This window comes from Phaenicophaeus curvirostris, chromosome 10 (assembly GCF_032191515.1).
Source record: "Phaenicophaeus curvirostris isolate KB17595 chromosome 10, BPBGC_Pcur_1.0, whole genome shotgun sequence".
NCBI lineage: Eukaryota > Metazoa > Chordata > Aves > Cuculiformes > Cuculidae > Phaenicophaeus > Phaenicophaeus curvirostris.
The window spans coordinates 1,312,990-1,325,319 of record NC_091401.1 but is presented as its reverse complement, the minus strand read 5'-3'; the positions used below and the strand labels follow the sequence as shown (position 1 = coordinate 1,325,319).

Here is a 12,330-nt window from a genome sequence, read left to right as displayed (position 1 = left end):
ATACCTTGCTAGTGAGGTAAGCAACCTCCAGGACAAGAACTCCACACGGCTAAACACTGCCCCAATCGCAAGGCTAACAGCAGGACTTGGTCCAGCTCCCCAGTTAAATTTCCTCACTTTGCAGAAAAAAAATTGAAGTTTCAGCAAGAAAGGGCAAAAAAGAGACAACATAAGAGCATACAAACATGCATAAGCAAGATGGAACTTGATGTCACAGTGCAGCAACGTAAGAACCCTCTGTAACTTGAATCAAATTCTAGGCCCCGCTCCCAAATTCTGCATTCAAGAGCCAGTGTGTGAAGTGCATAAACAGCAACGTGCCCAACACTGAAAAGATCAGGGACACATACACTGAGACACCCCAGAAGTTAGGAAAAGTTTGAGTTGCATCAGGTTCAACGCTCCTAAGCCTTCTAATAGAAAATAGGATCAGTTTACGGAATAGTCACACCATCAAGGCTGTACTTGTCACCTTGATATCTTTATCAACAACCCCACGTTATCAAAACTAACTATCTGCATTCAAGTATACATTCCTCACTGCCATCACCGTAATTCAGACTTTACTTTGACAATAAGCAGATGCCAGCTCCAAAAGACAGCGGCAGTTTTGACAAGCGTTAACTAACTAACGTCACCTGTCACCTGTAATCGAGCTGCGTGGTTAAAATGACACTGGCAACTTGGAAGTGTTTCTCACTACACTAAATCAGTTTTTGACTCTACTTCTCATTTGATCAGGCCATCTTACTGCTAGAATCATTACAGAACTTCGACTTTTTCCCCCTTTCATTTATAAACGCCTAAGCGGCAGCTACTCCAGATGTACAGGACAACACATCTCAGAATGTGGAAAGGAAAGAGACACCTCACAGCCTAAAAGCACAAAGCAGTGTGTTTCCCCAGGACCCCTCCCATGCACCGTCTCAGCCAAGTTCCCGATTCCCTGAAGCGCCTCCTCGCAGCCCTGCAGCTCCCCCGCCCCGGCGGCCTCTCGCTGCCCCCTCGGGGGTGTCGGGGCTCCCGGAGCGGACACGGCAGCGCCGCGGCCCAGCCCAGCCCGTGCCGAGGCGCCAGCCGGGCAGCGGCGACGCGGCTTTCGCCATACCGCTCGTCTAGTTGCATGAAACACAACTTACATAAACCGTTTTGTAACCAGGCAGGTAACACCGTGCGACTAATGTCAACAGCAGCGCAGCCACGGGGGTTTCGGGGAACGAGGCGGCTCCGGGGAACGCACACGAGACGGGGCAGGGGCGCCTGTTGCTGCCCCACCTGTAGCTCACGGGAAAGGGGGCTCCGCGCCCGCCCCGCGCGGCCGGAGAGGAACCGCGGGGCGGAACGTCCCCCCCGGACCCCAGAGGCGGCGGGGCCGGGCGGGGCCCGCGGGCAGGGGGCGAGGGGGCGTGAGGGAAGCGGGGGGGACAGGGGAAGCGAGGGGGGGGACGCGACAGGAGAGGCGAGGGGTGAGGGGGGACAGGGGAAGCGGGGGGGAGGACACGACAGGAGAGGCGAGGGGGGACAGAGGAAGCGGGGGGGGGGGTACGAGAGAAGCGAGGCGGGGGGGACGAGAGAAACGAAGGCGTGGGGTGGATAAGGGAAGCGAGAGGGGGTAAAGGAAGCAAGAGGGGGCAAGAAAAGCGGGGGGGGCAGTGGAAGTAGAGGGGCAAAGGAAGCAAGGGGGGCAATGGCGGGTAAGGAGGGTACGGCTGCCCCCCAGCCCCTCAGCTCCCGGTCCCTTACGGGGGGAAGCGGGGGACGCGGCCCCCGCCCCGCTCCTGTCGGCGCTGGCGGGGGCGCCCGGGGGTTACGTAACCCGGGCCCAGCGGACGGGGAGAAGCGGGGCAGCCCCACCGCCCGCCCCCTCGGCCGCCGCCGCCCGCCCCGGGAGCGCCCCCCGACCCTCCCCACGCCCGCCGCCCGGGCCGACCCCCGACTCACCGCCGCCCGCGTCCCCGCCGCCAGCCCGGCACCCACTTCATACAGGCAGAAACGTGACCGGCGGGGCCGGGCCCGCCCCCCCCGCGCAGCCATTGGCCGCGGCGCCGCGACGAGCGCGGGGGCCGGGGGCGGGGCCGGCGCGCCGCCCGCCGCCATTGGCCGCGCCGCCCGCCGCTCACTTTACATAAGCCTCACGTGTGGCACCATGTTTCCAGCGGCCGCCGCCGTCACCGCCCCGCCCGGCCCCGCCCCGCGCCGCCCGGGGAAACGGGCCCGGCCCGGCTGAGGGAGGAGGCTCCGCCGAGACCCCCGCGGGGAGAACCGGGCGTCAGCGCCCCCGGGGGGGAGGGGGGAGGGAGAGAGGGGAGGAGGAGGAAGAAGAGGGAAGGAGAGGAGATGGAGAGGGAGAGAGGAGAGGGAAAGGAGGAAGGGGAGAGGGAAAGGAGGAAGGGGAGAGGGGAGAAGAGAAGGAGGGGAGAAGAGGAAGGAGGAGAAGGCAAGGAAGGGGAAGGGAAGAAGGGGGGAGGAGAGAAAGAAGGAGAAGGAAAGAAGAAGGGGAGAAGAGGAAGAGGGAGAGAGGGAAGGGGAGAGAGGGGAGAAAAGAAGAGAGAGAAGGAGGGGAGAAAGGGAAGAGGAGGAAGGGGAGGGGAAGAAAGGGAGGGGGGAGGAGAGGAAGGAGGAGAAGGGAAGGGGAAGGGAAGGGGGAGAAGGCAAGGAAGGAGAGGAAGGGGAAGGGGAGAGGAAGAGGAAGAGGGAGAGAAGAAGGGGAGAAGAGGGAGAGGGGACCAGGAGCCGCTGCCCTGGTCAGCCTCTTGCATTCTCGCTGTGCTGGTAGTGCAGAGCCCCCCTTCCCTCATAACAGAGCGTTAGGAGGGAGAGATCTCAATCAATCGTGTGCTGGTTACAGAATCTATTTCCCACTTACATGCACATGTATAAATTTTCCCAGGAATCTTGTGCCCGTTGTATTAATTTCCAGGCACTAATTTTAATGTTGTTACGAACTTCACAACAGTCAGAACCCTTGCTAACTTGGAACTGGCTCCAGCTCTCTCTGACCTTGCATTTGAGATAGGGAAAGGCTACAAACAGAGGAGATGACAGAAGAAGACACATCTGTTCAGCACGGATCAGACCGAACACAAGACGTTATCATTTCCAAAGAATGAACAGCATCTGGAAAACACTGCTTGAAAGAAAGCATGCGATCAGAAGGATGTTCTGTCTAACATTCAAAAAAACACAGTTATTTAGACGAAACTAAGCGGCACTGTCCCCACAGCTTTCCAGGCTCAGCAGAGCAATGAGGAGCTGAGCAATTGATAAATGAAGTTCAGAATATAGAATCATAGGATGGTTTGGGTAGGAAGGGATCTCAAAGCCCATCCAGTCCCCCCCTGCCATGGGCAGGGATGCCTCCCACTGGGTCAGGTGCCCAAGGCCCATCCAGCCTGGCCCTGAGCCCCTCCAGGGATGGGGCAGCCACAGCTTCCCTGGGCAACCTGGGCCAGGGCCTCCCCACTCTCATAACGAAGAAATTCTTCCTAATGTCCAATCAATATCTCCCCCCTTCCAATTTAAAGCCATTCCTCCTAGCCCTATCACTACATGCCCTTGTATAAAGTCCCTCCTCAGCTTTCTTGTAGCCCCCTTCAGGTACTAGAAGGCTGCTCTAAGGTCTTCCCAGAGTCTTCTCCAGGCCGAACAACCCCAACTCTCTCAGCCTGTCCTCACAGCAGAGGTGCTCCAGCCCTTGGATCATCTTTGTAGTCCTCCTCTTGACCTGTTCCAACAGCTCCTTCTTATGTTGGGGATTCCAGAGCTGGACAGAGGACTCCAGGTGGGGTCTCACAAGAGCAGAGTAGAGGGGAAGAATCTCCTCCCCTGACCTGCTGGCCATGCTTCTTTTGATGCAGCCCAGGATACTGTTGGCCTTCTGGGCTGTGAGTGCACATTGCCCGCTCGAGCTTTGTCAGCCTTGGTGTGACTGCAGCAGCTGGTGTAACAGCATTTTCACACTGGCTGCATACGTGCACTTGCTCCACAGGATGTAACGCAGTAGAGAGCCGGCAGGGCTTCCACTGTTTATCTGCAAAATGAGGTTAATGCTGCTTCCCTCTCTCACTGCGGTGTTAGGGATAAGTCCATTAGGTACATGGATATTTAAGCTATGACTGTTACAGAAACAGCCCATGAGTAATGTACTGTGCAGTATTTAACTCCCAGAGAGGAGAGGGGGTGGGCAGCGGAAGCATTAGGACCAGATTCTGCAACTGGATTTGTTGCGATGGCCAAGTCAGCTTATCAGGATCCCATTCTTAGTTTGCACTCCTCCGAGGAGTCTAATTTAAAGACTAATCCTAATTAGATAGTCTCTGTGTATTTTGGTCAACTTACTGTAGCTGTTAAGACTAAACATCCAAAACTCGGTCTTTTCTGTTCAAGTCCTCTGTTTTAGGGCTGGTTGGTTTCAAGAAGGTAGAATGATGCTCTTCATTTCCACAGGGTGTTGTTTCCCATGTTATGTGCCAAAAATACCCGTCCCTGGCTGTGTGCCAAGGGCTGCACCTCCTACCACAGATTCAAAGTAAGGCACTTAAACCAAGGCAAAACTTTGAGGTCCCCCCCACCCTGTCATAGAGCAAGCAGGAGGAGCTGGAGGCAAACTGTGGCTCTGTGCTAGAGCTGAATGAGCTGGAGCAAACAGAATAGGAGGCACATTCCTCACTGTAGCACAGCACGCCAGTTCTAGCAGGTCAGCAGTAATCACTGCCACCAGAAACAGCCAGTACCTTTTCCATTCTAGTAACTCCTAGAGGCATTACTTGAGTTCTGCTTATTTTAAGAGACACTAAGCAGTTATTATGGTCAAGCTTACAGGAACCATTTTTAAGTTCTGTTTCTGCCACCTTTTGGTATTTACATAATAAGTTTCTAGTCAACTTACCATGAATTGGGGAAAATGAAAATCAAAATCTGTTTGTGCATCTTGAACCGGCTCAGACTAAATTTTTCTATTGTGCCAATTTTCTGAAAGTTGCAATCATGTACAGATACAAGTTATTCCAGGTAACACCAACAGACACCAAACAACTAGAAGGCAAGCACATGGCTTCTAGAGGAGTGAATAGTACCACTGACTCAACGGCTCATAGAATCGTAGAATAGTTTAGGTTGGACAGGAGTTTAAAGCCCATCCATCCACCCCTGCCCTGGGCAGGGACACCTCCCACTGGGTCAGGCTGCCCAAGCCCCATCCAACCTGGCCCTGAGCCCCTCCAGGGATGGGGCAGCCACCCCTGCTCTGGGCATGGATTGCCCCGACCCAGGTGTAGGACCTTGCACTTGGCCTTGTTGAACCTCAAGATGTTCGCTCATCTGCTAAGAAACAAAGCAAAAGGTTGCAAAACACTGCAGGACGAAATGGTTTGTTCTGATTTTAAGGCCCCTTTAGTTAGTTTGTAGTTATTTCATAAGGGTTTTAGTAGCAGCGTATGTAAAAAACAGTCATGTGTGCATACACAAAAAGTTATAAACAACACAAAGATTGTAACGAAAACATTTAAATGGTTGTGGGCTTTTTTCCAGCTTTGTTTCTTTTCCTGTATTCGGATGAGAACATCTGTATTCACGATGAGAACAAGCCCTTCAGATACAGAGTGAGCGCTTTACACACACCTGTTTCACTGTATAACACACCACAGCTCACACCAACGCCATCCAAGGCAGCTTTTGGTTGGCGAGGTGCAGCACTGTCCTGCTTTAAATTCTACCTGGCTCCCTCGTTTGGTTTCACAAGGCGAAGATTGCTCTGTGTGACACACCACGGGAGACACCAGGATCATCAGGGTCCAGCAGGGTCCATCCATGAGCAGGCAGGCGAGGGGCTCGCTGTTTCCTTTGAACCATGCAACAAGCATCGCTCAAACCACACTGCTAATATTGAATCGCTTTCTTGCCTGTTTTTTTTCACCATGGACACTTAGAAATGCGTTTTTAATGAAAATCCCTTGCTTCTCACACTTTCCACTGTTATCTGAACTTTACGCATACATACACAAAATGCTGAACCTTTTCCCACGGTGCTTAAGAAAAATAGAATTTTTGCTTAACAAAAGTGTTTCAGACAGTAGCAAAATATTGACAGTGGTGACATTTTTTGGGGAAAAAAAATCCCCAATCAAGTCTTTCAATGTTAAAGAAAAAAACAACAAAATGTCATGTGAAACTTCCTGAAAAACTCCCTGAGGATTGTTTGCTTGGGTTTGCTACTGTCAAAGAAATAGAGCTCATTGTTTTCAAGTAACTATGCAGCCCTATCCACCTGCAGAAGTTCCTTGTCACAAGTTCTACCGCAGCACTGAAGGAACTGTATATTGTTAAAAAGAAATAATAAAAATCAATATTTTGCAGCTGGAGCCCACATCTAATTCTTCATTTCCTAAGTCTAATTACTCATCATTTACAGTGACGCTGAGAGTCATTGATTCTTGCAAAGATCCGGAAAGGCTTTTTTGCTAATGAGCAAAAGGCGTCACTGTTACTGTCTGTGCAGACAAAGGATGAGGGAAGGAAAAAAACCCACTTTCCTCATTACCAGTGAATATATGGACAGGTTTTTCTAAAAGCATTACAAGGTGCAGGAGAAACTGTAACAAGCAGAAATACAGCAATATCCATACCGTCTGGAAAAGTCTTTGATTAAAATGTAAAGAAATCTAAGAAACATGATAAAGAACTCGATGCAAGCAGTGAATTCCTGAAAAGTGCTGCAGCCCAGAATTCCCTTGCAAAGGGGTTGAGCTGTCCCCTGCCAGAAACCCTTTCCTAAAGAGTTCTGGGGAATGTATTTTTCCATTCTTTCCCCATTCTTACTATTTTTCATTATTTTTATTAAATTTAGTTTCAGTTGGCAACTTCCGTGTATTTTTAAGTCCCAAATATCCTGAAAAGTGACACATAAAGGAGCCTTAAATTGTTGTGGTTTAACGTTATTGGAAGGATACAAATGGAAAGGGGTTACCTCATCACTGTAACTACACGTGCTATTCTCCAAGCGCATCAACATGATTTCTGAAGCAAAATACAGCTCAGAGAACTCAGGGGCTGGGATCCTGCAGTTTAGTGTGTATTAGCGACTCATTTTCTGCACTCAGCCTCACGGAGGGCTGAAAAGAGCCTGAAATTGAATCCACAGTGCTGAAAAGTGGTTTTAAGCTTCCTGTATAACTCAGAAAGTACTAGTTTGTGATTTTGCAATCTACTGAAGGCGATCAAAGACTCTACAACATCCACCAAAAAGAACAGTCCTACCACCACCTCCACTGAGCTGAAAATTAGAGATAATGCAACTGCACTGTCAGCCAAATTAGGAAGCTAATTTGACTGAAAACATCCCATGAAAGAAGTTTTGGGGTGAATCACATCACAGCTGCAGGAGTACAAAAGCCAAAACAGGTTGGAAGCAAGAGGCCAAGACCTATTGCACCTGGAATTCCAGAGTTAGGCACTTAAAAAGAAATGTGCACGTTATTAGGCTAGCATAAGAGAGCTAGTAAGAGATGCCAGATGGAAAAATGCATCCTCATTCCTGTCTGCTGTGTTGGATTTATACCCCTCCTTCTGCCCTGAAAGAAAGTGCCCACAGCAGGTTGGGGTTCACCGTCCCAAACCATCCAGGAGTAGATGCTGAAGGCAGCTTTCACAAGGCTTCAGGCTTTCACAGGGCTGATTCCTATGCAAACTCTTGGTCTTGGTTTAAACCCTGTACTTACCATTTACAGTTTACCGCCCTCCGCTGCATTTTCCATCTCCTTCTGAACCCACTTCAGTGGACTGAAAGGTTGCCAGTCTTCCACAACAAGTGAGAGACACTTTCCTTTGAAAACAGAGTAAGGACACAGAGACAAGATCTGAGTACTGGCTTTCCCACCAGTGAGCATTTATGCAATCTTTATTAAATAGTCATTATATAAAATGCCTGACTAGGTCTTGATGTGGGATTGGAGCAGAACGCTTTCTAGTTCCCAGGTAAGCTCCCAATCTTTGTGCCATGGAGTCATGCTACTGCTCACAGCTACTAGGAATCCAGAGGCACTTTTTTCCCTTAATTTGTTCTCATTTTTAAGAAATAGATTATAACATAACAGAAACATTTGTAAGAAACTGGATGCTAAGTAGCAGACTAGCTAGGATCAGTCTAACCCACCTACAGCTCTCCTCACTGCAGTCTTAAGCCAGACACTCAGGCACTCCTGCAACTAAGAAACTAAGAATACTAATTATAGACAAGTGATTTATAGTTGGTAAGGAAGGAAGAGCCAATTTTTAAATGAGAAAGAGCCTGTTTCTGTATAATTCCAGAGTGTCTCTTAATTAAAAACACTTCATTCTCAGATTGAGTTTCCCATTACTGATCTGCTTCAACTCGTTTCCCAGCGTTAGTTCCCACATGAGCTGGTTTGAACTGAATGATGCTGCTCCTGAATTCAGTGGTAGCTCGGTTTTGTATTCAGGAGAGGCTGTATACTCACCGGCTGAGTTTGCTTCAGGAAGAGAATCCCTACATACCTGGCCACACTACTGGAAAACGAAGTAGGGATTTTAATATGCCTTTCAGGCACGGCAGAAATACCTTGTAGAATATGTCAAATAAACAGTTAAAAGATACACAGATTGTATCCATAAATACATTAGAAATTTCTGATAATATATTAAAAGAGAAAGGACACCTTACTTTGCACCCTGTCATTGATCCACAGCACCAAGAGTGAGTGATTTATACCAATTCTATTTGGATAACTCCTTTTAGTTTATATAACATTGGCAATTTGTTCTAAAGAAGACAATAATTAAAAAAAAAGGCAGAAATCTTTCTCATTTTTGTGGATTATCTGGTGTTTAAACGGTATAATCTTAACTACAACCCTCTCTCTAGTGCAGCTCTAGGGAGACTTTCCTCACCTACCTGGCTTCCAAGGTATATAATTTCTTGGAAAATATGTAGCTGAGATATCCTTAGGACTTCTTCATGTCACATTTGTAAACACCAGCCAATAAATTTAAAATTATCAGGTGAATAAGGAGAGGCAAGCAAGCAGACAGAATCAAAGAGACTGCATGAGACTTATTTACATACAAAACCACTAAGTATAGTACTCATTGTCATAGTAAGACACATCCTACCCACTTCTAATATGTGATATTCCGTTACCAGCAGGGGAACTTTGGAATTCAACGCTTCTGTTGTGTAACCACACAATAAAAGAAATTAAACAAGCATTTTCATTCAATCAAGAGGGCCGGGGTTGGGGTGGGAAGAAACCAACTTTATAAACTTTAAAGGAGAAAGGTTAAAGGGCTTTAAAAAAGGAAGTAGACGTTAGTAATCTGAAATAATATTAGCTATTGGTGCTTATTAGAGGAAAACGTGCTGCCGCCTTAAAGCACTGTGCTACAGAAAAGCTAAGGAAATCTATTTGAGAAAAAGAAGGTAGTTAGAGCAAAACAAAAAGATTGAAAGACATCTTATCTTGCCAAAAAAGCAGAGCCTTGAGAAGTACTGCCTGTGGGCAATTATAAAAATGCTGTAGGGCTCATGGTTTCCTTTGTGTCTGGGTAGAAAACTGGGTAAGCATCTTTTTTTTTTCTAGTGTGTCTGAAAAGCATCTCCAGCTGCCTCTCAGCTCTTTTATCAATCTGAGTAATTTACAATGATTATTTTGTGTCCCCAGCTCTGCTCTTTCACAGCGCATTACTGACCAGCTATTGCTGTTAATAATGTGGTAGCTTTTGCTGCGGCTTCATTTGCCAGTGAAGAAAGCCGCGCTTAGTTAGGGGTCTGATGCCTCTCACGCGGTAATAGCATTCTTGCTCTTTTTAAAATGAATATGGTGAAGGGAACAGAGCGACTTGGGGTAGCCTCAGAGTAGATCTGTGTTGTAGGGATGGCCTGGGAAGGCGTATGGAAGCCAGCTTTGAAATAGTGGAAACTCCCTGGGGAGGTAGAGAGCTCTGCATGGATGTGAAGCCCACGCGAGGAGCTCAGGCGGTGCGGAGGCATTTAGCCTGTTCTGCTAGAGCTTTCCTCCAGCCGGTCAGCACAAAGCAGCTCTGGGAGGATGGTCTCCACAGCAGCCCTGGCAGCTGGTATCCTCCTGAGCAGTTTGCTGAAGGGTTCCTTATGTGTTCTGCTCACGGGACTACTGAGGTAATTTTCCTGTGCAGAAAAGCTTTATGCCTTTACTTTGTTAATTTGTATATGGTCCTACTTGTAATCCTAATTAATATTAGCTATTGGTTCACTAGCAAGACTTACTTAGCTCATATTAAGAAGCCTGATATGACCAACCTGTGTTTTGCCTGAGCTTAATGGCTTGTATTTAAACACTAGGCTCGTCTCCTTCAGCTGCAAACCAAAATTAGTTTAAGTTTTCTCTTCTCTGTTCTTCTAACTTGAATTAGTCCAAAGCACACGCAAATCTCTTTTTGCAGCATGAAAGACAAATCCTAGTTCCAGCAGAAATTCCCACATACAAATGCACACACTGTATAGTACGTGGTTAGTTACCTACTCTGGCATTAAAGCAACTTCACCAAAACTGGAAACTGAGTAACTTTAAAACTAAGTAGTCAGTTTGCTCTTGCCTGCAACTCAAGAATTCACAAATCAGTCAGGCCAATTTAAGCCTTTCCTTGCCTTTACCTCTAGAAGGAATAAGATAGGTCTGGACACCAGCAGAATCTGGAATCTATCAATGAATGAATCAACTTTTTTGTCACTGAGTCACCTTCTCCTCTTCTAAAGCTCTAAAATGCAATCAAAGCACATTGTGTCACTATCTGAAAGCCATTACCTCACTGCAAACCTTATCATTAGAGCTTGGACTTGGGTCCCTCAGAAATGCAGATACGTACGCAAGACTAGAGACACCGCACTCCTCAACAGGTTATGAGGCTGTTACGAATAGCCATGCCTGGAATCTTGAGTTAATGTGAATGGCACTTACAGAGGGCAAATCTATTTAAACAAACTCTTTCCTCAGCCACATGGTGGATTGCAGTACAATTAATTATAGGGAGAACATTAATGAAATACACTTTAAAATTGCACTATGCCCACCTAGGCACAGCCATCACTGGTGAACCGATTGCACTCCATAGTCTCCAACTCAGGATGCCACTGCAAGTTAATTATGTAAGATCAGTCCACTGCAATCAAATTGAAACACTAGAAGCCCTAGTATGAGGACTAGTGTATTGCACATTCAGAAAATTATGCTGCAATTTGCATGCTGTCATAGCTTAACCTGAGACGAAGCCTCATTTCCACTTATATAATCAAGATTCTTTTATTGTTGTTTGCATCAGTGGAGTTGAGATTTTTATAACACCAAAAATATCTCCAATAAAGATTAAATTCTCCAAGATTACCCTGACATGTTATAATTCTTACTATCTACTTTCTCAGAAGGAGCTTTACCAAAGTGATTATTGATATACCACACGGCAGAGAAGCAAAGACACAGCAGGAATTAATTTCTTAGTGCCTTTTTAAGAAAAAGGAGGGTGGGAGTTGAGCACTCGTGGTTGTGAAATCACACAACTAGGCCTTGATGGCTTGGTTGAACCAGACTCAAATCCCTCTCTGTCTGCAAAACCCTGATGATCTCTCCTCAACACACCAAGATTTTGTATTTTTAAACCTTTTTAGTTTTAAATCCAAGACATAGACCCGTTCAATCACTAGCATTGGCATTAGTTTTGTTAGTATTGGCAAGTTAGTCTCTGCTGCTAGAGGCAATTACATCGCGGAGGCACAGACATGGTCAGAGGTGTCATTGTGGAGGGACGTTTGTTTCAAACATACAGTACGTGTCAAACATCCCCCTGCAGTGGAGCAAGCGGAGTGTGAGAACGCTGCGCAGAGCTGACTGAAGAGCTCTTTGTCCTCCCTTCAGTTCTAGTTTACTGACTTTGGTGAAACCAGTTATTAAAAAGGAAGGTAGGGAATGTTCTTAAATGAGTCATGTTTGTTCTATGACTCTCAGACTGCATCCGTAACTGGTTCAGTAGCTCTGTTCAGCCGGTGAGGTCATTCCCATGCAACACACGACACAGGGAGCCTCCGTACAGACAGCCGCAGGCAACATGCTTCGTGCTGCCTCCTGACTTAAGATGCTTTATGCAGGGATCAACAGGTGATGTGGTGTTTTCTGGTGCTTGCAAGAGTACAAGAAACACCTAAAGCACATGAGAAACTTAGAGCCTTTCCTTCTAAGACAAAGGTGTATAGTATATACTTGTTTTTTAAACAAGAGTTGAGAGAGTTTATTAAGGACAAATGAGACAATGCAATCACTCACCCTGAGCAGGAGGGAGACCTATAAC

The 12,330-nt window shown here is 47.3% G+C and overlaps 1 protein-coding gene across 2 annotated transcripts in view; it reads right to left on the bottom strand.

The window, feature by feature from the left end:
• The window catches only part of PER2 (period circadian regulator 2), a 48,193-nt gene extending 46,206 nt beyond the window's left edge, over positions 1-1,987 (bottom strand). For both annotated transcript variants that reach the window (XM_069865020.1, XM_069865021.1), the window contains exon 1: positions 1,942-1,987. The gene's annotated coding sequence lies outside the window, so the exon portion shown is untranslated. The remainder of the gene's footprint in view (positions 1-1,941) is intronic.
• Between the last annotated feature and the right edge of the window lie 10,343 nt (positions 1,988-12,330).